Raw genomic sequence first — 16,076 nt, forward strand, 5'->3', positions numbered from 1 at the left:
TATTATTATTTTTGACTGCCATCTCCTTTTCCTGTTCGAAAATTTCTGAAAGGTTATCTCTGGATTGTTGTATTTATAGCTTCTCTTAATTTTTTCTTCAGAGTCCTTTCAGGTTTTGGATCTGCTTTAATAAGAATGTTCTTGTCCTTGCTCCTGCTCATATGACAAAGAAGATGGCACAGAAAAAATAGTAATAATAATATGGATCCTTTATACCACAGTATAGGGATCCTTGTGTTAGTAGAAGAAAAGAAGGGAAGAAAATCTGAACTCAGAGAGAGAGGGGGTTCGGATTTTTGGAGAGTTGAAGGAAAGATGTTAGTATATCAATAAACAAATAGAAGAAGATGAGAGGGGGAAGTGAATTTTCGAAAACAATTTTTGAAAAAGAGTTAGTGATTTTTGAAAATTGTTTTTGAAAAAGGTTAGTATTTTTTTTCGAAAAAAAAATTTTTTTTTAAATAAAAAATAAAAATAATTAGTTAATAAAAAAGAAATTTTTGAAAAAGAGGGAAGATATTTTCGAAAATTAGAGAGAGAGAGTTAGTTAGGTAGTTTTGAAAAAGTTAAGAAACAAACAAAAAGTTAGTTAGTTAGTTGAAACAAATTTTGAAAATCAATTTTGAAAAGATAAGAAGTTAGGAAGTTAGAAAAGATATTTTGAAAATCAAATTTTTGAAAAAGATAAGATGAGAAGATATTTTTGAAAAGATATGATAGAGATTAGTTTTGAAAAAGATTTGATTTTTAAAATCTCAATTAATGACTTGATTCACAAGAAATCACAAGATATGATTCTAGAACTTAAAGTTTGAATCTTTCTTAACAAGCAAGTAACAAACTTCAAATTTTTGAATCAAAACATTAATTGATTATGTTATTTTCGAAAATTTGATATAAAAATAAGTAAAATATTTTTGAAAAATATTTTTGAAATTTTCGAAAATAACTAAGAATTTTGAAAAAGATTTGATTTTTGAAAAAGATTTTGAAAAAGATAAGATTTTCAAATTGAAAATTTGATTTGACTCATAAGAAACAATTTGATTTTAAAAACTTTTGAAAAAGTCAACTCAAATTTTCGAATTTGATGAGAGAAAAAGGGAAAGATAATTTTTTTTTTTTGAAATTTTTATGAAATCATGAAAATTATGCAATGCATGAAATTTTTAGATCAAAACAATGAATGCATGCAAGAAAGCTATGAATGTCAAGATGAACACCAAGAACACCATGAATGTCAAGATGAACATCATAGACACAATTTTGAAAAAATTTTAATGCAAAGAAAACATGCAAGACACCAAACTTAGAATTCTTTAATGCTTACACACTAAGAATTCAAGAATGCATATGATAAACATGAAAAGACACAAAACAAAAAATCATCAAGATCAAACAAGAAGACTTACCAAGAACAACTTGAAGATCATGAAGAACACCATGAATGCATGAAATTTTCGAAAAATGCAAGATGCACATGCAATTGACACCAAACTTATGATATGACTCAAGACTCAAACAAGAAACATGAAATATTTTTTATTTTTGTGATTTTCTAAAAATTTTTTTGGATTTTTTATTTTATATTTTTCGAAAAATTATTTAGAAAAAGGAAAAATACGGATTCCAAAATTTTTAATATGAATTCCAGGAATCTTGCCATGTTAGTCTTAAAGCTCCAATCAAAGGGTCTGGCATGGCTTAACAGCCAGCCAAGCTTTAGCATATAATTACATGGGCTGGAGTGATTAGTTGAATACCAATCCCAAAGTAGTTTGGGTATGGCTTTACAGCCAGATATGATTCAACATATTTCATGAAACACTAGAATTCATTCTTAAAAATTTTGAAGCCATAGAATAATTTATTTTTGAAAACATTTTTTTTCTTTTTTTGAAAACTTTTTTTTTTTTAAAACAAAGAAGAATTTTTGAAAGATTTTTGAAAAATTTTTGAAAAGAAAACAAAAAGAAAATTACCTAATCTGAGCAACAAGATAAACCGTTAGTTGTCCAAACTCGAACAATCCCCGGCAACGGCGCCAAAAACTTGGTGCACGAAATTGTGATGTCCAGGCTCGAACAAATCCTGGTAATGGCTCCAAAGCTTGGTGCTTTGATCTTAATTCATGATTTGTCACAACTTCGATACAACTAACCAGCAAGTGCACTGGGTCGTCCAAGTAATACCTTACGTGAGTAAGGGTCGAATCCCACGGAGATTGTTGGTATGAAGCAAGCTATGGTCACCTTGTAAATCTCAGTCAGGCAGATATAAAGTGATAAAGATGTTTTCGAATATTATATAATAAAATAGGGATAGAGATACTTATGTAAATCATTGGTAGGAATTTCAGATAAGCGAATGGAGATGCTTTTCGTTCCTTTGAACCTCTGCTTTCCTGCTATCTTCATCCAGTCAGTCTTACTCCTTTCCATGGCTGGCTTTATGCAAGGGCATCACCGTTGTCAGTGGCTACATCCCCTCCTCTCAGTGAATAATATGCTCACGCACCCTGTCATGGCACGGCTATTCATCTGTCGGTTCCCGATCATGCTGCAATAGGATTCACCCTCCTTTTGTGTCTGTCACTAACGCCCAGCACTCGCGAGTTTGAAGCTCGTCACAGTCATTCAATCATTGAATCCTACTCGGAATACCACAGACAAGGTTTAGACTTTCCGGATTCTCTTGAATGCCGCCATCATTCTAGCTTACGCCACGAAGATTCTGGTTAGGAGATCTAAGAGATATTCATTCTAGCTTAATTCATGTAGAACAGAAGTGTTTGTCAGGCACGCGTTCATAAGGGAGAAGGATGATGAGCGTCACACATAATCATCACCTTCATCACGTTCTTGGGTGCGAATGGATATCTTAGAAGCGAAATAAGAAGAGTTGAATAGAAAACAGTAGTACTTTGCATTAATCTTTGAGGAACAGCAGAGCTCCACACCTTAATCTATGGAGTGTAGAAACTCTACCGTTGAAAATACATAAGTGAAGGTCCAGGCATGGCCGAGATGGCCAGCCCCCTAAACGAGATCACAGGATCCAAATACAATCCAGGATGCCTAATACAATAGCAAGAGGTCCTATTTATAATAAACTAGCTACTAGGGTTTACATGAGTAAGTAATTGATGCATAAATTCACTTCCGGGGCCCACTTGGTGTGTGTTTGGGCTGAGCTTAAGTGTTCCACGTGCAGAGGCCATTTGTGGAGTTGAACGCCAGCTTTTGTGCCAGTTTGGGCGTTCAACTCTGGTTTTGGCTCCTTTTCTGGCGCTGGATGCCAGATTTGGGTAGAAAGCTGGCGTTGAACGCCAGTTTACGTCGTCTATTCTTGGCCAAAGTATGGACTATTATATATTGCTGGAAAGCCCTGGATGTCTACTTTCCAACGCAATTGGAAGCGCGCCATTTCGAGTTCTGTAGCTCCAGAAAATCCACTTTGAGTGCAGGGAGGTCAGAATCCAACAGCATCAGCAGTCCTTCTTCAACCTCTGAATCTGATTTTTGCTCAAGTCCCTCAATTTCAGCCAGAAAATACCTGAAATCACAGAAAAACACACAAACTTATAGTAAAGTCCATAAATGTGAATTTAACATAAAATCTATTAAAAACATCCCTAAAAGTAACTAGATTCTACTAAAAACATACTAAAAACAATGTCAAAAAGCGTATAAATTATCCGCTCATCAGGGGTGCATTTCAGAAAGCTTTTGGAACTCGATTAAGCTTGAGTACAGCGTACCATCCTCAAACAGATGGTCAATCCGAGAGGACGATCCAAACACTAGAGGATATGTTGAGAGCTTGTGTTTTGGACCAACCGGCGAGTTGGAATCGGTATATGCCGTTAGTAGAGTTTGCATACAATAATAGTTACCATGCGAGCATCGGAATGGCTCCGTATGAGGCTTTGTATGGGAGAAAATGTCAATCTCCACTATGTTGGTATGAAGCTGGAGAGAAAGGCTTGTTGGGGCCGGAAATGATAGCTGAGACCACTGAACAAGTCAAGAAAATCCGAGATAGGATGCTTACGGCGCAGAGTCGTCAAAAGAGTTATGCCGATCAAAGGCAGAAGCCCTTAGAATTTGAGGCAAAAGATCATGTTTTCCTGAAAGTTACTCCGACCACAGGAGTAGGTAGAGCGATTAAAGCAAAGAAGTTGAATCCTCGATACATTGGTCCATTTCAGATCTTGGAGAGGATTGGGCCGGTGGCGTATCGGGTGGCTCTACCACCCCATCTTTCAAACCTGCACGACGTATTTCACGTGTCGCAGCTTCGAAAGTACACTCCTGATGCTAGCCATGTGTTAGAACCCGAATCGGTTCAGTTAAGAGAAGATTTGACGCTTCCAGTGGCTCCAGTCAGAATTGATGATACTAGTATCAAACGGTTGCGTGAAAAAGAGGTTTCATTAGTCAAAGTGGCTTGGAGTCGAGGCGGTGTTGAGGAACACACCTGGGAACTTGAGTCGGAGATGCGAACGGATTATCCGCACTTATTCTCAGGTAATTGAATTTGAATTTGAATTTTGTGGGCAAAATTCCCAATTAGGTGGGTAGAATGTAAGATCCGGTTAATTAACGGCTAATTAACCCATAAATGAGAATTTATTCTAGAAAGCCAAAAATGTTATTTTTATGGCTTAATATGATAGAGGAAATTGAGACGAGAATTTCGGTACCAATTTTATAGAAATCGGACCAAGATTGGACCGAACGGGCCAAACCGGGCCAACCGGACCCAAAGTGGGCCCTTGGCCCAACTAAACTAAACCAAAACCCTAGTTTTCAGCACTCTCTTTCCTCATTTGAGACACTAAACACGCTGAAATGGAGGCCATGGAGGGAAGAACACTCTCTCAAGTTCTATCTCTCACTTGATCTTCAAACCACCATAACTTTTGATCTAGAGCTTTGATTGCCGCTCCGTTTGCGGCCACGCGTTCACCGTGGAGAGCTCTACAAAACCCATACAATTAATCTTGAGGTAAGCCACGTTTTACTGTTCGAAATTCCGGCCCTTGATTTCGAGTTTCATGAGTAAAAATGTTGAGATTTTGGGTTCTTTGATGTTATAGGACCCAACTCTCTTGAAGGAGAAGGTTAATCTTGTCTCTTTGGACCTTGGGTGTGGTAAGATTCTCAACCCTAGTGTAATTTGTTGTTCTATGAGGTTTGGGCATTGAGATGTTGTGTATGGGTATGATGATTGTGGCTTAGGTTGTGTATATGTGAATATTGGAGCTTGATTGGTGATTTTGGAAAGCTTGGAAGAGGGTTTTGTGTGATAAAATCTGTTCTTGGAGGTGTTGATACCTTGAGAGCTTGTGGACAAGTGGTTTGGAAGTGCTCCGGTTGAGCTTGGGAAATTGACTAAGGTATGGTTTCAGTTTCCCGTATCTAATATGTAATGTGGTAGGAAATACTTAGGCTAGAGGCCCTAAGATAGGCATTGAATTGTTGGTGTTGTTGAATAGTTGAGATATATGATGTGTTCATATATGTGATTATGAATATTGATGCCTTGATTGTGTGATGTATGAGAAATGCATGTTGTGATATATGCTTGATGGGTGATTGAGGTTGAATTGATGGGTGGTACCATGTTGATGGTGAGTATGATGTTGATCATGTATAATGATGGTTGATTTGGAAATTAATATTATTGGAAATTGGGATGAGAAGGATGTATGACATGAGATTGTGTTTGTCCTTTAGCCATTGATTAAGAAGTGTTAAAATGGTTGGAGGTAGTTTTGGAAATTTTGGTAAAATGTCAATGTGTGAGTTGAGGATGGCTTGTTGTTGATTTTGGTACATTTCGAATGATTTCAAAGAGAAGGGTTGAAATTGGCATGTTTTGATTGATTTTGAAAAGAGTTGAAAGTGGCTTGTTTTGAAAATGGCACTTTGTGGTTTTGAATGAAAACATAGTTTTTGGGCATACTTTGACGGGACATAACTTGGACTACGGATCTCTGATTTGTGCCAAATCTGTTTAGAAATGAAATTGGATCCGGGATGTCCATGCCATTCGAAGAACGGGTGAAAAATGATTTAAAATGAGAGAGTTATGACCGTCGAAAGATTGGGGTTTGAATCTGTGAATTCTACAGCTTTTAACTTAGAAAATTATTAGCAGAATGACCCCTCGCGGGCGCGCCGAATGTGCTGCACCCAATGCCCAGCCATTTTCCAGAGAGTTGTGCCAGTTTTGTGCCTGGGGCGCAAGAGCACCCACGCGTACGCGTGGCTGACGCTTGCGCGTCGTTTGGCTAATTTTCAATCCGCGCATTCGCGCGTATGACGCTTGCGCGTCGAGAAGTTTTTAAGGCCATCCACGCGTGCGCGTGGAGTGTGTGTACGCGTGGCCCTGTTTTCATCCCAAAGTTGATTTTTGAGTTTTAAAAGCCAAATTTCATACTTCTAAGCCTCCGATCTCACTACTTATGTCTTAAATCATTATGATATGCCTAGCATGAGAAAAAGGGCTAGTGACTGTGGTAACTTGCGAGTGAAGCAAGGGAAAAAATGAATGATCATTGAGGATCAAAGATGATTATGTGAGATGCAGAGAATGGCGGTGGAAGTGCTTGTTATGCCATGGGCCGAAGGGCCATAATTGTTAATGAATTGGCGGGTTATGGATTTAACTGTGAGCCGGATGGCTAGATTATTGCCGTGTTACGGCGAAGCCATGTTTATGGCCAAGTATAAATGCATATATGCTGTTGATTGAATTGTGTATGTTTGCACTTCCACCATTGGAGATGAGGGTTTCCCTGGGTAGTAGCAATGGCTAGCCACCATGTGCTCCAGGTTGAGACTCGAAGCTCTGTTAACCCAATGTCGTAAGTGTGGCCGGGCACTGTGAAAGGCCCGGATGAGCTCGCCCCCATAAATATTCACCAGTGATGGTGATGGATAAATATCCACCAGTGAGGGTGATGGATATGGATCATGATTATGATCAAGTTTATGATGAGTATAACTCGAGTTGGGGATGCACGACAGAGGGACAGTCCAATGGTTAGCTACCAGGACTTGTCGGGTTGGCTCTATAATCCACAGATGATATCATCAGCCACTAGGGACAGGCATGCATCATAAGCATACTACATGAATTGTTTGAGATTGCCTATTTGACTGCATATTACTTGCTAATTGTCTAAATGCCCTATCTGTTCTTATTTGTATATCTCTTGTCTGATATAACTGTGTTTGCCATATTATACTCCTGCTGGTGTTTGGGAGGTCTGAAGGAATTGGAAAGGGAAGTATTAGTTAGACTGAAGAATCTTTAGTCAGTTGCCGCTTACGGTTTAGCTTGTTTATAAGCTTTGATATTATCTGAAGGAAGTTCTAGGATTGCCTTCGGCTTTCCTCTATTATTATGTATTATATATGTGGAAGCTGTTACCGTGCTGGGGACCTCTGGTTCTCACCCATGCGGATTTTGTGGTTTTCAGATGCAGGACGCGAGGCTTCTAGTTGAGGCATGCTGGAGACTTCTGGATTAGCGAAGATCCTTTGTTCTCGGGACTCTGTTTTGGGTTATATATCTTGTTTAGATACTTTTATCTCCATTAAATAATACAAACTGTGATGACTCCTTCTAGAGGGGATTTTTGGAGAATAGGTTTTCTGTATTTGTGTCCCTTTGGGTTTCCTTTGGGGTTTCCTTATTTTATTATATGTATATATTATTATGCTCAGACCGGTTATCTTCGCAGCCGGATTTTGAGTCTTGATATTCCCGTTTTTGACACTCCTTATATATATGATCTCGCGTTAGCTTATCCCGGTTCGTTACGTTGTCAATCGGAGTGTTGCCCGTTCGAGTTACGGTTTTTGTTTACCCCCTTTTTCTACAAAGGCTCCTAGTTATAATCAATTATTCATACTACTATACGTACTAAATTTTTGTTTTAGAGGTCGTAATACCTTGCCATCTCTGAATTATGACTTAAGCATAAGACTTTGTATGGTAGGGTGTTACATCATTCATAGATAGAGCAATAGTAGCTTACTTCTTGCTTGATCACACATTCATGGATTGTCCAAAGAAGCAACAAATCCTTGAATTACTTCTTCTATCTACACGATCTCCGGCAAAATCTACATCACAATACCAAACTACACAAAATTCATCAGTTTTACGATACCAAAGACCAAAATCAACGGTGTCATTGATGTATCTAATGATCCTTTTCATAACAAAAAGATGTGATTCTTTTGGATGAGATTGAAATCTAAAACACACACCCACACTATGAACAATGTCCGGTTTAGAGGATGTTAGATACATAAGTGATCCTATCATACCTCTATACCTTATTTCATCAAACATCTTTCTCATTTTCATCCTTTTCAAGTTTAGAATTAGGATGCATAGGAGTACTCATTCATTTGGAGTTTTCTAAACCAAATTTCTTTACTAACTCCTTGACATATTTATCCTGGTGCACAAAAATTTTACTAGGAGTTTGTTTGATTTGGAATCCTAAGAAGAATCTGAATTCTCCCATCATACTCATATGAAACTCACTAGTTATTAGTTTTCCAAATTTATCACATAAGGCTTTATTAGCCGAACCAAACACAATATCATCCACATAAACTTGAACAAGTATGAAATGATCATTAGATTCTTTAACGAAAAGAGTGGTATTTGTAGTTTCCCTTTGAAAATCATTTTTCAACAAGAAAGAACTAAGTCTTTCATACCAAGCTCTTGGAGCTTGTCTCAAACCATAGAGTGCTTTAAAGAGTTTAAAAATATAGTTTGAAAAGTCTTTATTTTCAAAATCGGAGAGTTGAGTTATGTATATTTCTCTATTAATAAAATCATTCAAAAAGACACACTTAACATCTATTTGGAAAAGCTTGAACCCTTTGTGGGCAGCATATGCAAGCAATAATCTTATTGCTTCCATTCTTGCAACCGGATCAAATGACTCATCAAAGTCAATGCCCTCCTCTTGATCATACCCTTGAGCAACTAATCTAGCTTTGTTTTTTACTACACTACCATCCTCACCCAATACCATTCGGATGAGGCACCAAAGTCTAAACTTCATTCTTTTCAAATTGGACTAGTTCTTCTTCCATTGCCTTCATCCAAGAAGGATCATCAAGGGCTTCCTTCACATTTTAGGATTTCACTTGAGATATAAGAGTAAGATTATTGAATTCAGATCTTTTCTTACTTGAGGATCTAGTGGTAACTCCATGAGATGGATCTCCGATAATGAATTCATGTGGATAGTTCTTCAAGAACTTCTATTCTCTGTGCCTTAGTGAAGTGATTTTAGGTTGGGTATGATTCGATTCTTCATTGTTCAAAGTTCCAGATTTCTCAGCTTCAGTAGGAGACAAAACAGAATTGTCTCCTGCATTTTAGTCTGCAGAAACAGGGACAATTGTTTCTAAAGTAGGTTCCGATTTGTCTTGATCATGGTTCTGAAAACCAAACCGGGCCATCCAGTTCAACCGGAATAACCGGAAACCGATCACCTAGCCGGTCCGGATAAGGTTAGAAATTGCCTAGCGAAAAACCGGTCAAATCGACGGTTAACCGATGAACCGGAAGAACCGTTCGATTTGTTAGCGGTTTTTAGTTTGAAAGTAAAAATGCTAAACGGCGTTGTTTTGTCTCTTAAAAAAAAGAAAAGAAAAGAAAGGCTAAACGCCTAAGGCCTAACGAAACCCTAATCTCAGAAATCACCCAGAAGCCACCACTAGCTCTCCCCTCTTTGTAGTTCAGCACCCACAGCAACTAGGTCTCCCCTCTTCGCAGTCGCATAGCCACCACCCCCAATCGAGCAGCCCACTGCCATCGCCACCGCATCCCACAGCCACAGCAGCGACGGCGTTGACCACCGCGTCCTGTTTTGTCGCCGAGCTCGCCTCCTCGTTGGTCGTCGCCGAGCTCGCCTCCTCTTTTGTCGCCGCTGTTACTCGCCTCCTCTTTCGTTGCCGTTACTCGCCGCCGGTAAGTAATACTCTGTTATTCACTTATTCATGGTTGCTGCCTTCTGATTTTCTGTGCATGATTTTCTGATTTATTTGGTCATGGTTTTCTGATTTTGATTTTGATTTTCTGGATTCATGATTTTCTGATTTATTTGTTCATGGTTTTCTGATTTTGATTTCTAATTTATGCCGCTGAATGCTTTGGTTTTTTGTTTCTTTTTTCAACCTCATGCACATAGATACATACAGAAAAACATAAAAACAAAAAGTATCTGCAGGGCTCTATGCAAACAAAGGGACCCTGAGCTTTTGGTCTCAGCTTCTTTGTCTAATTTTAACCTTTACTTTATCTTTTTCAATTTGATAATCTGTATTCTTGCTTGGTCTACAGTCATGCCTTGCCTATCACATGATCAGAAGTTCAGAACAGTAGTACATCCTCGTCATCATCATCAACATCATCATCTTGTTACACCAACTTCAGCACTGTGCATAATTTGATTTTAAAAACACTTAGCCTTCTTACCAGTCTCTTAGCCATGTACAACCATTCAGAATCACGCACAATCATTAGGTACTATGTTTTAGTTAGTACTTATTAATACTTGTCACACTTTTTTATGAATTAACAACAATATAATAAACTCTTACTCATGATCAACTTCACTCTTTTGGCAGGACATGGAAGAAGACGATTTTTTTATTCAAGATTCTTTAATTGTTTTTGGCAAACATTTAATGTAGGTGAAAGATCGTCAGTAATAATCATTTAGGCACTAACTGTTTTCTTTTCTTCATTTTTTATTGTTTTTAAAATACAAAGAGAATGAGAGTTTTGATTTGATGTATAGTGAATTAGTGATTGCCACAGTATGTAAGAAGGAAAAAAAACAGAAAGAAGAAAAAGAATTTTTAATTCATGAGAGAATTCCAAAGCCTCTCTTGCCTGGTTCTGTTTCCTCTTCTCTTTTCTTTTCAGCAATGTTGATAAATTTACTGTTAAAGGTGGCATCAACTAGTATTCTGAGTTTCAACTCTGATGTGGAGACAACAATATTTAAGTATTTTTAAACAGATTAAAGAAGCTCAAGACAGGGTTTGCAGGTTTAGCAGAAAATATTGGAGGCTCTTCCAATCCAAGATGCTATTTAGTATTTACATGTTGCATGCCTGTGTCAATTGCTGTTTACTTTTGATTAAACTGGTTGAACTCCGGTTGAACTCCGGTCAAACCAATAAACCATTAAACCAGTGACCTCACCGGTTTATTGACCGGTCCGGTTCTCGCAACCTTGGTCTTGATCATGGATCCTTTCATAGCTCAATTCAGTTTCAATTCATGCATCATTTTTCTCAATAACACTTAAAATTGTGTTAGAATCACAAAAAGTAACATGAATGGACTCTTCTATGATTCTATGTTCCTTGAGGTAAACTCTATATATTTTACTAGTAGTTGAGTAACCAACAAAGACACCTTCATAAGATTTTAGATCAAATTTTTCAAAGTTATATTTAGTATTTAACACAAATTATTTGCATCTAAAAAATGAAAGTACTTAAAATTGAGTGGTACTCCTTTCCAAAGCTCATATGAAATTTTCTTTAAAGCTTTTCAAATAATGGTTCGGTTCAAAATGTAACAAGCTGTGTTTACAGCTCAGTCCAAAAGAATTTTGGAATTTTATTTTCAAAAAGCATTGTCCTAGCCATTTCTTGAAAGCTTCTATTTCTCCTTTCTATAACTCCATTTTATTGAGGTATTCTAGGATATGAAAAATTATGTGAAACACCAAATTCATTACAAAATGATTCAAAGTCTTGATTTTCAAACTCTTTTTCATGATTACTTCTTATGAAAACTATTTTCAATTCCTTTTCATTTTGAATCTTTTTGCATAGAGAAAAAAAAATCAAGAAAAGCATCATTTTTATGAGTCAAGAAAAGAACCCACCAAACCTAGTAAAGTCATCAACCACTACTAAACCATAATATTTACCACCTAGACTTTGAGTCTTAGTGGGACCAAAAACATCAATATGTAGTATTTTCAATGGCCCTTTAGTTGAGATATCATCCTTGGGCTTAAAAAATTTTTTAGTTTGTTTACCCAATGACAAGCATTACAAATGATTTTTTTGTCAAATTTTATTTTTGGAAGACCTCTAACTAAATTTCTATTCACAAGCTTAGAAATTTAAAACATGCTTGCATGCCCAATTTCTTATGCCATAACCATTTTTCAGATTTAATAGAAGTGAAATAAGCTACATTTTATTCTTTTAGTTCCTCCAAGATAAGTCCATACACATTATTACATCTTTTAGCTACAAACAAAGTTTCACCGGATTTTTCATAAACAACTAAGCATTTCAATTTTTTGAAAATAACCAAATAACCTAAATCACACAATTGGCTAATGTTTAGAAGATTATGTTTCAATCCATCTACTAAAAATACATCATTGATGAAAGTAAAGAAACTCTTACCTACCTTACCTATGGCCACTATTTTTCCTTTACCATTGTCACCGAAAGTCACAAAGCCTCCATCGTATGAATCAAGCTTGATGAAGAATGTGGACTTTTCAGTCATGTGTCTAGAGCATCCACTATCCAAGTACCACATGTCATTCTTCTTCTTGGATGCTAGGCAAAACTGCACAAAGCTTTTAAATAACCTTAGGTATCCAAATCATGTTGGATCCTATAATGTTAAACCTTCTTAGTTGCCCAAGTGCATTGTATTTACCAATTACTTTGTAAACTTTATCACTAATTTTTCTTTCAATAATAAAACATTAAATAGGAAAATGACCATCCCGATTACATATATGACAAAATTTGTTCCTTGTTGAATTTTTAAGGTGATTAGGGTTTTGAAATCTATCTTTGAAAGTTGATGCCACATTTTCAAATTGAGAATTTTTGAAAACAAATTCAAATTTTTCACAACACCCTAATCCAGCCTTTTTAAAAAGACTAGCTAACAATTTGTCTAAATTTTCAAAACTTTGAGCAAATTAGTAGTCTTGTTTTAAACTCTTAACTTCATTATGCAACCGTTTATTTTCTTCAATGTAATTCCAATAGGCAACAATGGAATGTTTTCATCAAAACTTTTGATTTCAGATTTAAGTCGCTTGTTTTCTTCAATAAGATCAACAGTGGTTTCAACTTCTCTTAATTTATTTTTGAAAAAAGTATTTTCAGCCTTTAGGATGTCATTTTCAGATTCAAGTTCATGCCATTGATTCAGAAAATTTCTTATTTTCTTAGTGAGGCCATCAATCATAAGATAAAGTTCTTCATTAGAAGGTTCAATAAAGATTACCTCATTAGGGTGGCTGTGGTCTACCATCAAGCATGCTTGTGAGTTGTGGTCAGATTCATCATCCTTATCAGTGTCATTTTTCAAATCTTTTCAAGAAGCTATAAGTCCTTTCTTCTTGTCCTTCCGAGACTTATCTTCTTTCTTCAACTTCGGAAATTCATATTTGTAGTGTCTAACTTCTCTGCAATTGTGGTAAATGACCTTGTTTAAGTCCTTTTTTGATTTCTTTGAGCTGCCTCCTCTGCTTTTTCCTTTGAGTCTCATCATCTTTCTAATTTTTCTAGCAAAAAACACAAACTCGTCATCTGATAAACAGTCATTGGATTCATAATCTAAGGATTCAGTACAAGATTTAAGAGCCACTCCTTTCTTTTTTGTATCATTTTTTATGTGAGTGATTTCATATGCTAATAACTTTTCTCTCAAATCATCATAGGTCATTTGACTTAGGTTACTACTTTCAGAGATAACAGTAGCCTTAGTTTTCCAATCTTTTGTCAAGCTTCTCAAGACCTTCCTTACTAGCACCTGTTTGGAATGAATAATTCCCATAGCATTTAAGCTATTAATGATGATAGAGAATCTCTCGAACATGTCATCAATTAATTCTCCTTCCTTCATAGAGAATATTTCATACTCTTGGCTCAGCATGTCAATTCTGGTTTATTTTACTTGTGTGGTGCCTTCATATGTGACTTGGAGCTTATCCTAGATTTTCTTTGTTGTTTTGCATCTTGAAACCTTCCGATATTTCTCGAAACTGATTACACAGTTAAGCATGTTGACTACCATGACATTGAGTTCCATCTTTTTCTTGTCATCTTCATTCTATTTTGCTTTGGTTTTGGGAGTGACAACACTATCAGCGCTAGTTTTGGTAGGAATTTGAGTATCATTCATGATTATCTTCTATAGATTGCAATCCACCGATTGAACAAAGATCTTCATTCTTTCTTTCCAATAGTTGTAGTTTTTCCATTGAAGAATGGAGGTCTGTTGTTGGATTATTCTTTTGTTAGGGTATAAGCCACTGTGTTATAACCAACGTTGTTCGCCATCAGGATCTTTCCTCCAAGCTCTGATACCAATTGATGGATATCAGTGACTAAGAGAATGAGGGTTGAATCTTAGTCTCTTTTAATTTGCTTTCAAACTTGGATTCTGTTGAGTTATCTTGAATAGAGGACTGGAGATATTTCGTATTTGTCTCTTGACGAGTTAAGAGCCAAAACAGAGATACAAGTAATGTATGATGCAAAAAAGTGTAGAAGGATAGAATAAACAGGAGATTATTTAGTTTTGTCTCCTATTATGCAGAACCAGAAGCAGAGATGAGAAAGGGAAATGACACACAGATGTATCCCGGTTCAGCTACTCAGTGTAATATAGCCTACATCCAGTCTCCATCACAAAAGTGATGGAATTTCACTATCTTTCAACATGTTACAATCACCAATTCTTCCTAGGATTCTATCCAATCCAATCTAGGACAAGTCCAACTTCTAACCTAAACTGAACTTGACTAGGAACTCACCCTAGTTTTTCAACAGTAAAGTGCTAACCCAACTTGCAAGGGAATCCCTCAGGATCATGACACAAAACAGAAAAACTTACAAAGAATTTCTGAGATAACTATGGCTTTTTCTCCAAGTTTAGCTCTCTGCCTTTTACCACTCAATGGCTTTTACTTACAAATCTCACCAACTTTTTTTATACCATTGAAACTTAGACAGACTAAACTGAGAAAAAAATACACAATGAAAACCATGAAGGAGAAGAATAAACAGCTCAGTAAGTTATGGGAACCCAAACTTTGTGTTCTCACTCCTTGCTCCAATCTTTGGCCGTTCACCCCTATTATAGATGAGTGAAGCTTCCAGGGCTTAAAACCTTGCTTCAGTACATGTTGGTTTTCTTCTCCCAAAATCAGATGCAGCAGCGGCTTGACAGAAGAGAGAGAGGGCAGAAACAGTGACATGCTACCATACCTTTAATCTTCTCTTTCAACCTTTTTCATCTTGCTTCTTGAATCTGAGCCGTGCATCTTTGCATTGTCTTCAAGTTTGATTTTTGAACGTTGATAAACAGCAGAGCACCTTCATGTTTACTTTCTTCATTTTTCCATTTGGTGCTTGTGACACAGTTGATTTTTTCAATGTTTCTTGATAAAGCATAAATGAAAAAATCTCCTTTTTGTGATTTTCTTTTCTGATGAGATCTTCCTTTTTTGCTCTAACCCCTTTTATCTTCTCTTCTTTGTTTGAAAATGGAAACCCACTTTTTGTTCTTCAATTTGCCCTAACTTTAGAACTTTTCTTTTCTTTCTTTTTGTTTCAGAGAGTGATGTGATGTGAAAGAAAAGAGAAGAGAGAGAAGAGAGGATTTATTTCGGTGGTGTGGTATAGTGTGTTCGAATAAAATAAAATTTGAATTACTTAGTTAGAAACTAAGTGAAGTGAATGGATTTGGGTTTGATCCATCGATTGGGCTTGTGATGATCTTGGGCCAGGTTTTGTTTTCATTCTTGAGACTAGATATATGTCTTTGTTTCTAATGAGTGAAGTGATGAGTATGACAAATACCTTTTTGGATTATAGAATGTGCGTATTTGTGGGCTAAATTCTATATGGCTTGAGTTATTGCTTCTTGGCCAGTCTCAATTCATTTTATTTTGTGCACACTAGACAAACCAAATCACACAAATAATTTGATAATAATCCAATAATGTTTAGTCATCATCTTAA

At 36.5% G+C, this 16,076-nt stretch overlaps 1 pseudogene; it reads right to left on the reverse strand.

Annotated features, from left to right (window-relative positions):
• Positions 1–13,035: 13,035 nt before the first annotated feature.
• Positions 13,036–14,390, reverse strand: LOC148547262 (uncharacterized; annotated as a pseudogene).
• Positions 14,391–16,076: the final 1,686 nt, after the last annotated feature.

Source organism: Arachis ipaensis, chromosome B8 (assembly GCF_059453495.1).
Source record: "Arachis ipaensis isolate K30076 ecotype BB chromosome B8, ASM5945349v1, whole genome shotgun sequence".
In the NCBI taxonomy this organism is placed as follows: Eukaryota; Viridiplantae; Streptophyta; class Magnoliopsida; order Fabales; family Fabaceae; genus Arachis; species Arachis ipaensis.